The 12424-nt window shown below is 31.9% G+C and overlaps 1 protein-coding gene across 1 annotated transcript in view; it reads right to left on the bottom strand.

Moving 5' to 3' along the window:
• Positions 1-12424, bottom strand: part of LOC115447776 — a 41660-nt gene that overhangs the window by 15966 nt on the left and 13270 nt on the right. The gene's annotated exons all lie outside the window — the stretch shown is intronic.

Genomic DNA, 12424 nt, shown 5'->3' with positions numbered 1-12424 from the left:
AAGATGGACGATGCGACAAAAAATCGACTTTTCAAAGGCTTTTTTAAAGATTTTACTGTAATGTACAGCCCCAACTACGTAATACCACTGATCTAAGTAAATAGCATTGTATATGAGTGGCTGGAAACGAAATTCTTAAAAAGATATATCTATTATCTATCCGAGTACATATAATACTTAGTCACAGTAATGTTTACCATGTTTTGTTCTTCGGTGAAAAAAAGTGACTGGCGGCGGCATATTGAGATTTATGATAAAGTTACCGAAGCGCGTTACGACCACTTCGAACGCTTGACAAATTTGTTTTCAATTTCAAGCGCTGCAACGCTGTTGGCCATTGGACGCCCATAACAGCAAAGCAACGAGTTTACGCTTCGCCGCGCTCTTTATTTATTTCATTACAATTTCATTGTTCATTGTGAAAACTATGACTTTACGCCGAATGATACGCAACGCCCGTGGCGCTTTTGTACAAATTTTCCTTTTTATGTTATTATCCTCTTTCATTTGCAAATAACCTTGTCGAATTGATCGTCAATTTTAATCACAATATCCCGTGAAGTTCCAATATTCGTGTCCATAAGAACTATATTTGCATATAATAAATATTTGTAACGCCTGTCCTGTGTGAAAATATCCGACGTTATTTCATAACGCGAGCATATTTCATAAAAATAATCAGGCAAAAAATCTCAAATAAGGCAGTACTGTCAGTTTCTAACTTGTAAATGTGGTTCTATTTTAAATAAACTGTAATTATTTTTTATCGCTTAGTTGGGAGTGAATAGTGATCACATTATTAAGATTAAACTATATTTCGGATTTTATCGCAGCGTTCTATTTAATTTTCTCCCAATTAAAATTTTAAAACAGCGATAAAATCCGAAAAAAAATAGTTTCATTTTAATGTCTAACATTCGTGTAAACATAAGAAATCATTATTTATTTATTACATCTAAGGAAAACCAACAGATATAACAGCTTAATAACTATAGATTAACAATTGAGGTCTCAATAATAGGTTCCCATGACTAAAACTACGCATTAAACATATTGAAATGTGAGCGGTTACTCGCTACTACAATAATAATAATTATGTTCATATTATGTTATTGTTAAACATATTTTACTGAATGGTAGTAGGTAGTTAATAATTGTTTGATATCATACGAATATCTGGATGAAATGGTAGCCTTTTTAAATTATAAGGGATATAGATCAAAGTGAATATTAATTGTAACTTCATCAAGTTATCTTTAGTAAACATTGAACTAATGATAAGAAAGTAATGTCAATTTTATATATAACCCTACAAAAACCTAATGTCCCATAATTTTGTAAATGTTATAAATTGAACATTTTGCAACTTATGAAAAAAATATTATAATAACCACAATGATTATGGAAAATTATTCTCTGTTAAGTTCGATTTGCCATTATTGTTCAAGGAGTTCCAGACTTAACATTTCACTATAAATAAAGACTATATGGGTGAATATTTGACATGTGCATATTACGCGGCTCTAAGCAAATAACTACCTAGACAAATATTATTAAATGTTATTTTTTATTTTTCCTAAAGCTTGGTTCCTGGTCTATATGTGCATGTGGAAAACATATCCGTATTGTAATAAATAGAAAAGCTATCCTCAAAAACATGCCTTAAATCTAATTACCATCCGTGTCACAATGTCCAAATTTTAGCAATAAATGTGCGAAAAGTAGTAAAAACCTTTTGAAGATCGTATTTTTTTTAAACTATTCAGATAATAGAATACATACTCTACAAGCTACCCAAGTTACAAACTATAAAGAACACTTTAATATTATTTTTAATCACTTCGAAATTTGTCCCAACACATTGTTCTACCTACCATTTGTTGAAATAGTCATAGTGTTAAAACTTAAACGGAACGTGTCGGTGCCTGTTTGGTTTATTCTGCGGCTAGAGCTGAGTTTCCTCTCGTGACTCAAACAGATTACACATCAAGATTTGGTTATACGGCAGCTGCAGCTCGTATTTATCGTCGAAAAAAAGCGTTTGTCACAATTTTTTCTCATTTCCGTTTGAGCTTGCTGTGGTAAGTCTGTGTTGCTTATATACAATTTGGATTAACTATAATTATCGTCATAAAAAAACTGTCCCGTTTTATGGTTTCTTAAATTATAAAGTAGTATAAAGAATGTTTTATAAAATAAAATGTAGCAAAAACTACTTACCGTCGTTATAATTACCGTGTTTACCGTTTGAATTTTGGTAAACGGTAATTGGCAATAACAAATTGTAATTAGTATTGCGTAAATTTTATACTTTGTTTATATAAACTTAAGACTATAAACGTTATTTGATCCCTAAAAAGTAAATAATAGTATAAAGAGTTATGTAATTAATGGTTTAATAAATTCTTATATTAGGAGAGTTCACTAATAGTTTTTTTTATTTTATTAGCTTTGAATGAAGAGACGAGCCCTCCATTCGCCTGATGGTAAGCGATATAACAGCCTATAAACAGCAGAAACACCATCCAACACCTTGAATTACAAAGTATAGTTTGGTATTCCACTGCGCTCGCTATCCTGAGACAAGAGATGTTAAGTCTTAGTATGTCCAGCAGTTACACTGGCTACAATGTCCTTCAAACCGAAACACAACAGTGACTACACACTGCTGCTTGGCGGCAGAAATAGACATTGCCGTGGTACCTAACCAGGCGGACTCTCACATATGAGAGACCTACCACCAGTCAATAGAAGTTTTAGATAAAATGAAGGTAGCTCTCTTGAGTGTCTATTTCTGCTGCCAGGAAACAGTGTGCATGCACTGTTGTGTGTCAGTTCGAAGAAAATTGTAAACAATGTTATTACAGGGCATCTTGAGACTTAATGCCTTATGATTTCTCAGGATGACAACCGCAGTGAAGTATCACACAGTACGTTGTAATTTAAAATTCCAGGTAGACTTGCTACTGTTTATGGGTGATCGTATCGCTTACCATCTCACTGTTTTTGAATTTAAAGATGCCTGGGAATAAAAAAATCTAATCAAGAAGTATAAGCAAAAGCCTTGAGAATTGTCCTTAGAAGTAGATACACAAAAATTAAAGCTGATCCTATTATTATACGCCCAGGAAAAACAGAAAGAAAAATAACGAAAAAAACGAAGAGCACAGAAAAAAATATTATCAGCTTAAGAATTAACACCAAGAGCTAGAAGACTGCAAAGAAAGAAATGTTGAAAAGATTCTACATCTATCGGAATTGTTATATGAAAACTAAAATCAACTAAAAATAATATTTTGAACAAGTCGCATGTAAATGTATTTCTTAATTAAGGTTATGAGATAAACTGATAAATTATAACATAGGATGTTGAAAGATATTTAAACTTGAATTAGAATCAGATTCATAATATTTTTGAACAACAGGACATCCAGGGTCTTCTGACAGATCGTCTAGCACAAGAGTTTCACTAACCCAACTCATCAATAATAGTTTCTTTATTCATAGTATTAGTAGATTCATTTTTGCTATCACATTGTAATTTTCCGACATACTTAGTATGTCTACAATTCATTTCCAAACACCCAAAGCAACTAGTCCCTCTGAATATCAGGTGGTCCGTCGACATTCGACATATTGTATCATTTTAGCATTATTTCCTTGAAGAATTAAGTCAAGATCAATGTTTAACGCATTTTTATAATGGATTTTCTCATTTCTGTTGATTTTAAAACATAATATTATTGTAATAATTAAACAAGACTGTTGTTTTGTTAGATGTATTTATTTTGCTGACCAAACTCTGTTGATTATTAAGAGCAAAATCGGTTAATCATGTTGCGTTACAATTATTATATATTATAATGTTGGCAATGAGTAGATATGTTTGTTTTCAATCTTTATATATTAGAGACTTATATATAATTCATAAATATAATATATTATATAATTTTAACGGTATTTATTTATTTACTTATTACCTACCAACCACCTATTATAATTACCATTTAGCAAATATTAATTACCATTTTTCAAATACTAATTACCATATGTGTCATTTCTCATTGCCATTTGTGAACATTTTTCAAATCCAATTCCGACTTGAATATCGATTTACAGACTGTGCCTTTAATTTATATAGTATATAAATACGATAAACTTTACATCGAATCGATAAAGATCGCGATTGGGAGCAATATTTGAATTTATTTTAGGAACACCGAATATGTCTATTTTCAAATATTCACCCATATAATAATTATATCAGCCTTATATTATATACTGTTCCACTGCTGGGCACGGGCCTTTACTACTGAGAGCGATTAGGCCTTAGTCCACGCTGGCCTAGTTTGGATTGGTAGTCTTCATACACCCTCAAAATTCCTATAGAGAACTTCTCAGGTATGTAAGTTTCCTGACGATGTTTTTCTTCGCCGCTACAGCAAGCGATAGTTCACAACGAATACACACATTATTTTAGAAAAGAAATATAGACTAATTAGCTCCAGCAAGAATGTATCTCGATTATATTTCAATTTATTAAAGACAATGTTGATTTCATAAAATCTTTTGTGTGTATATTTAATCAAATGCTAGTTGGGACGTAATAGACGTTTTATGTATAGTAGGACATCATGTATATTTATAAATGTACTAGTTGACCCGACAACCTTCAAACTGACATATTTTTTCTTCTGTCTCATTCACATACTGCCTTTTCTGAGATTTTTAAATATTTGCTTTTTTTGTAATATTTTTGTAATTTTTTGTAATACAGACCTTCTCCTGACAATAACGAACATATAAAAGAAAGATGTATCTAATTTGGAAGTCATGTGCGTACAAACATTTCGGTGATACATTTAGATTTATAAAGATCAAAATATCACTCTATATTTAGTATAGAACATAATTTATTCAAGAGGAGAACTAACAAAACTTAACATGTAGACTCGTACGCTAATCAATGACGAAAGCATGGCTACATACTACTTTATTAACCATTAAATAAACAAATCGACTCTTAAGTTAACAAACTTAAATTAACCAACCCTTAACGGCAATACATAATGTAAAGGAACGTAATTGGTTCGTGCGTGTGTGAATAAGATATGCTTCCGTTGGCTACACCTAACTTTTGGCCTGCGGTTAGTATGCAGGTCGGCTTATGAAATTATTCTTGCGCAATTTCCATTTTATATCACATGAGGCTTAGGTCAGGTGGAATTAACTCTCGCCTAGGCTAATTCAACTTGAAATATTTAGTGTTATCTGTTGGTGCCATTTGTATCGTATCTTATATGGAAACATTAACTATGATTTTAAATTTTGCTAGATTTTTTCAAGATGATTAATCATCCTTTAATATTAACACATTTCATTTTTTTTTACATTTCCATAGAAAAGAATAAATCCTATAGAGTTTTAGTGACATTGCATTAAATCCAGTGATCCGGTGCAATATACTTGTGGTGGAACCGCATAACACCATGTGACCTCTTTGTCGGCTCGTGCTGTGTGATAGTTATATTTAATTCAAACACTTTTGGGCGAAGAAAATAGACCTACAGTAGAATTGTATGCTTAGAAATAATAATCAGTTGCCAATATCTGGCACAAAATTTTATTTTATTTTATTTAAGCATAGCTATAAAGTATAAATTATAATTATACAAAAAAGGATGCATATAATAGTGTTAACAATTCTAAATTCAAACTCCGACAGCTCTCAGCTTACGCACAATAAGCTACGTACAATTTGAAACACTATATTATAAATAAAGCATTTTTAAGTGCTATACAATCACTCTAGTTAGACATTTATTTATATAACTATTTAGACTTAGTGAGAAAATATCTAGGTCTTTACTGATATCATTATATGTTTTACAGATGCTTAATATAGAATCATTATACGCAACATTGTTAGAGGTAAATGATATAAAATCTCATGTAAAGTAGGAATAGAAGAACAAAATCACATCTTAACATGTCGGCTTCATCTCATTTGTTCAGACGTTCAATATTCAAATTTTTTCTTCAAGATTGATCCCTAAAATGTAATCAGCGTATCGAATCGAAACAAATTGGAAGTCCTGAACTTGGGTAGCCTTTGGAACATCAAGCTGCGTGGATTCATTGAGTTATCGAACTCCTTCTTAGTAACGGCACAAATTTTACAACTCATTCGGAATTCCGTTTTTTCTACGTCAGTTCAAACACGAAAAGGTGTTACGAGGATTTATTAGAAGGCCTTGTGAGTTCCCGATTTTCGACTTTGCTGATATAAACGAAGTTGGTTCGTTTGTTATATTTATACATATAATTGTGCGGCAAACGATGTTGGCATTGGTGCTCATGTTGTTCACGATGGAATATCATATAGTGGCCACATTCTTTCTAGTAATTAACACTGACTATGGAATGTAAAATTATTAATTTTATCAAGGATAATGGTTATCGTTAAAAACATCCTTTACTATTAAGTAATGCGTACTCGTTTGTAATTGTCTCTGGTCAAAAATTAGAAGTATCATATTTTCTAGGTGAATTTTTTTAATTCTTTAAAAGCGTACGGAAGTCCCTAATCTTATTTTAACAATCTATAATATATTGATCATGAGCCAGAAATCGGAATTCCTTCTGCTTGCTTATTAATATCAACCCAGATTAATTATAATTCGCATTTGATCATTTCCATTTTCACCACTCTGTGGTTATCTACATCTACTAATTACAACGAACTACAATTAATTTCAGCTTAAAATTATACAATGTTCATTTTAATGTGGTTTGTTCGCAAAATACTGAAGCCATTAGGTTATTTGACATTGATTGATACGACATAAAAAGGTTCTATTAAGAGTATATAATATAGAGTCTATTTACACTGAAATCTATTTTTAGCTTAAATGAAAATGCCTACGTATTTTTTTGTCAATGGAATATTGTAAAAGCACTTACCACAAGCCCGTGTAATTCCATCAATGAATAAAGAAGCTGTAATATATTATGCCAAAATACACATTCACAATATACAAAACAAAATGGATAGGAAACTTATTTATGTTGGTTATTGTCATGGGAAATGTACGAGTAGCATTGGAGATGGATGTGTTTTGAGTACGAAATATTTGCGTGTGATAGACTTATTTAATCTTACTTTTATATATAAGTTAGATAGGTATATAATCGCCACCAGGTGAAGTGAGCTCATTTTGACCTAACAGCATAAAAACACATATGTTTATACCGTGACTCTGCTGCTTTAAAAACTAAAATAATGGAATAATAAACGTTCACTATTGATGAATGAATATGACGATCTTTTACACGATTTCTATATAGCTCAAGTAATTGTAGTAGGAACATATTACTCGACTTTATTAACAGGCAAACAAATCCTTACTCCGTCGAAATAACTTCAAACAAAATCATGTTTTGATCTTAGAGGTAAGAAAAAAGTATATTATTTATTTGTAAAGGAACAAAAACCACAAACTTACAGAGCCAACATTCATAGAAAAATCTGAAAGGATAAATATTTCGCAGACGTCAAAAGTACGCACTAAAAGATTACGTATAAAGCACATCCTTAATGAACTTGAATGACGTCAGCATTATTAGCAGCCCTTTTATCAGGCTAAGGAACCGTGCCAGCAGTCTAGAATTCGTAATGGCCGCGTCTTTTTCAATATAAAACGCGATTTATTTTCGAACAATTATCTAATTTCACTTTGGCTGCGTAAAACTGAAATGATATTTTTGTCTTTCCGTTTTTAAAGAATTGCTATGAGTGTTACTACTTTCATTACGGACGCTCTAATTTCCATTAATTCATCAAACATATACCATCAAATAAGTTTAATGGTTATTGTTCTGATTGTATATCATGCATTGCGTTTATTGTTTTAGAAAAAACTACCGCCTCCGCTGGTGGTAGGTCTCTCATATCGATGGCTCCTACGAATATAATCGTATCCCACAATTTTGCTGTTTTTACTTTTTTGTGTTTTCTAAATGATCTAGATGAGTTCCATGAACTGTGTAAATTTGAAAGTCAAATATTGAAAATTAAGTATTTTAGATTTCCGTTTTCTATCGTATGTTGTTTTGCATGCGACGTAACTGATCGTATTTACTTTGGCCACATTTTACGGGGGAGAAAGGTCAAGCGTCGCGCGTCGTATGTATCACTTACCGGTCGATACGTTGAGCATACGCATGTTCTAACCTAAAATATTAGTTTAACTTGATGTGAGCATTATAGATTGGTTCTACAAAATACGTAATGACATATTTCTACCTATCAAGAAATATTTACGAACACAAAAACTCTGTGTAATTTGCTTGTGGAATGGTTTAAAATGACGACAATATTTGTAACGCTGTAAATAAAAATGTAGAGGATCATTGCATTTCAAACAATTACACTGAAAACAGGCTATTGGGTAAGTCTTTTTGAATTATATTTGTAATATTTACGCAGTTTATTATAAAATACAATTTTTAGTAATGCCTATTAATCAAATCAAGTAAGAATATTGTTAGTAGCACATACGATTATGTACGTTGTTTTTGTTTTTAAAATTATATCGCATGTAACACATACATTTTTACATCGATCATTATCGAAAGTTATTTATCGTATCTAATACATGCAATATTTTACTTAGTTCGCACAAAAGTGTTTACTATCGTATTTATAACTTAATATACTTTACGTCGCTCTATCTCTTATCGTAACTATCAATACAATAGTATACATGGAACTCTACAAAAATAATGCTGTCTTATGTCAGTTTTTTAATGTTTCAGTCTCTCCGTTACCAGCCAGGGCCGACCTTATTGAAATTTCAGCCCTTTCTGAACTCTCGGGCGAAGATTTTGAAAGTATATCACCAACATTAACGACTTTAACTACTTGTGATATTATCTATGAGGTTATTTAAAAATTCGGTATTATTATTATTATTTTATTATTGATGGATTTTGTATGGTGATTGTTTTCTCCATACAAAGTAAATGAATGAATCATGTAAATTTTCTTGATTTTAAGTTGACGCTACAAGATAAAAATTGGTGAAAAATTTTTGCAGGGTAATACTGTTCTGTGGTCTAAGATTAAAGAATTAAAACTACTAGCCTTAATATCATTCTACATAAATATGACTGATGAACAGAAGTATATGACAATTGTTCATACCATAATTCTACTCATAGGGGTAGAGAGAGACTACGGATTGCCATTTTGAAAGATGCTGATATACTTCTCTCGCTTTCTCCACCTTCATCAATCTTTTCATGCATTCCCACCGGTTCCGGGTACTTTTGACCTGACCTATACTAAGAATGTCAGATATCTGACATTCAAAGGTACGATGCGGTCGACCCTATCAGCTCTTCCATCCACATTCGCCTTATAGACAGTCTTTGTCAGTCTCTTATCATCCATCCTCTTCAAATGCCCAAACCACCTTAGACCGTATGTAAATTGTGACGAAAATGAATACCCGACGTCGACAACAAAACAACGTTTCTGTAAATCCAATTTACTACAATACATTGGCCATACATTAAGCGAAAAAAATGATTTGATTAGTCTTTGTACTAGTGGTGTCATTTCAAAATTCACCACAGTTTTTGCAAAAGGCCTTCCCTTAGAAACCTTCATCCTCTCGATATCGAGAGAGAGACTTATAAGAAGGATTCAGAATAAGACATCATTATCTTCTCAAACCGTTATAGAAGATACCAATTGTTCTTTTATGACGGTTACGAGATCTCTTTTATTCTTGATTTTAAGATTATCTTAAGTACAGTAAATCATGTGATACTAATCCTTGACACTTAAAATGATATGTAATTATTATTTAATTTTTATTTTACACTTTCTATACGTAAAATGTGTAAAGGGCATTCTCTACCAGCTAACATCTGTGTGATGGAGTCGTGAAGGCAATAAAGATAAGTGTAAAAAAAATATAATATGGGATGAATAAAACTATAACTACACGGACATACATATGTTAAGCAACAGCAGTAGAACCTTAGCTTTGGATGCAAAACGATTCGTGGCCGTCATAATATCGAGTGTGAGTGCATTCCGGAGAAGAATGGATTGATTTGCAAAGGAAGAGGTGAGTAAAGTCGAAATTGTGAGAGGGACACTTAACTAGAAGATTGTTTGAGGAGCGAAGGTTTTTATTATGAGTACTACTTAGGTACTGGAATTGAGAAGGTAATTAGGAAGGAGACTTGGGATGTGAAAGTATAGAGAGTGTAGTGAGTGCCCGCAAGAACGGCGTTGACGTATGGGCAGCCATTTCAACTGTGAGCGGTAGAGGACACATGGTCATATTTACGGAGATTCAAAATTAATCGAATGCAGTTATTCAGGAAAATGAAAATGAAATGAGGAGGCAGTCAAGTTCATTGAATTGGTCTGCATTCAGATCAAAATAGCACGCATCACCGTAGTCTATTATAGAAAAGATAAGGGATTGTACAGGCATTGCCTTAGTTTTGATAGGGAGAAAGTTTTCAAACGATAAAGAGCACGCAGAGTACTCATAACGTACTGGCAAACAGAGTTTATTATGTTATGTTTTTGTATAATATTAAATAAGCTTTTAAATGATTTTAGATAGCCATTATTACTACTTTTACGGGTTAATGTTCCTCATGAAAGTTACCTACTAAATCTTTCTTATAACGACTGTTAAAACCTAATTTATAAAAAGATTATTACCTAAATTGTCATGCTCAATTATAATACTACCCATCTATACATAATAAATATCTAGTATATAAATTAAACTTTTATACCTAGATGTCATTGTGTGATTCTAGAAAATTAAGGGTAATGAAAGGGTCACTTTGTTTATTTAAGATAACATTAAGTTCCTTGTTTCATGTACGTAAGTAAAAAAAATTACCTATACATTTGTTACATACATTTCAACTTGTATACCCAGAAAAAAACGAGAAATTGTGTGTTTATTTCATAATTATCTTTGGCTATTTATTACTGTGTAAGAATAGTACCCACCTAAATACTTTATAATAAATATAACTTTTAATTTACTGTTTTTGATTTCAACCTATTTTAACTATTAAAAAATCCGGCTTATGTACAATATAATATTACAATATAAATACATTTTGATCACCTAATCATCACAGACACTAATCAAGTAAGTTTACAATGTACGCAGTTAATTATGGCATGTATGTGTTACGTCTCAATTTTACTTTAATAAGATCACTGTATACTACCGTAACTTTTATATACGATATTTCTATAAAATATAAGTAGGCGTAAAAATCGTAAGTAGCACTTACTATTTTTTACCATATGCATATCCAACAGAAATAATCGTAACTGCAATATTTAAAAAACTACAAATAATTAATACTTTATTCCTACTCTATATTGGGCCTCCCTAGATTATCTATGCATAGATTAAATTTCAAAACAAAAGGGTTAAAATTAACGATACGGTGCAAGAAAACACCTTTAAAGCTTTGTCCTGAAAAAAGTGCAAAACAAACATACGATTATATACGTAGGAGCCATCGATATGTTAGAGTCTGCCTGGGTAGGTACCACTGCTATGTCTATTTCTGCCTCCAAGCAGCAGTGTGTAGTCATTGTTGTGTTCCGGTTTGAAGGAAATTGTAGCCAGTGTAACTACTCGAAATAATAAGACTTATCGTCTCATGTCTCAGGATGGCAAACGCAGTGGAATACCTAACAATACTTTGTAATTCAAGGTGTTCGATATTTTCCGTCTGTTAATGGGCGGTCATACTATCGCTTATCATCAGGTGAACGGCAAGCTCATCTCGTCATTCAAAGGAAAAAAAAAAACATTTTTCAAAGCAAAATCAAACGTAATATTCTAAAACATACAATCATCTACCCCGTGGTACATTTAGCTAGAATACGAATTAGACTTTGGTGTTTTATAACCCTTCGTATGACCAACGTGGTAAACATTTGCCCAAACTTTTGCCTTCAAAGAACAGGAAAGGCGTGCCTTAACTAGCACTAAAAATGAAAGAAAAACGCAGTTTGTCATCGTTGACATATCTAGCAAAGATTCACGTAACAGAAATCTTAATACGAAACCCTTGTAGCTCATAGTTTAACAAGTCGTTCAGTATATATGAATATTTTATGGTCCACGGCAAGATGTATTCGTTGTTTACATTATTATAACATGAAGATGAAAAAAGACTAGATCAAACAACTGTTACGTTGAATTTTCATTACAAAAGACTTATGAAAGGGTGTAAAAATGAGTGGATGTCGCTAAATGATTTTGAGTGGGCTTTTTGCGTGGGTATATTTAATTTAGAGATAGAGGATTAAGCGAGCTAATAATTTCAAATAAAGTAGTAAAATACATTACGTATGTAT

The sequence above is a fragment of the Manduca sexta genome, chromosome 8, assembly GCF_014839805.1.
Source record: "Manduca sexta isolate Smith_Timp_Sample1 chromosome 8, JHU_Msex_v1.0, whole genome shotgun sequence".
In the NCBI taxonomy this organism is placed as follows: domain Eukaryota; kingdom Metazoa; phylum Arthropoda; class Insecta; order Lepidoptera; family Sphingidae; genus Manduca; species Manduca sexta.
The sequence above is the reverse complement of the archived record's forward strand: the minus strand, read 5'-3'. Positions and strand labels throughout refer to the sequence as shown.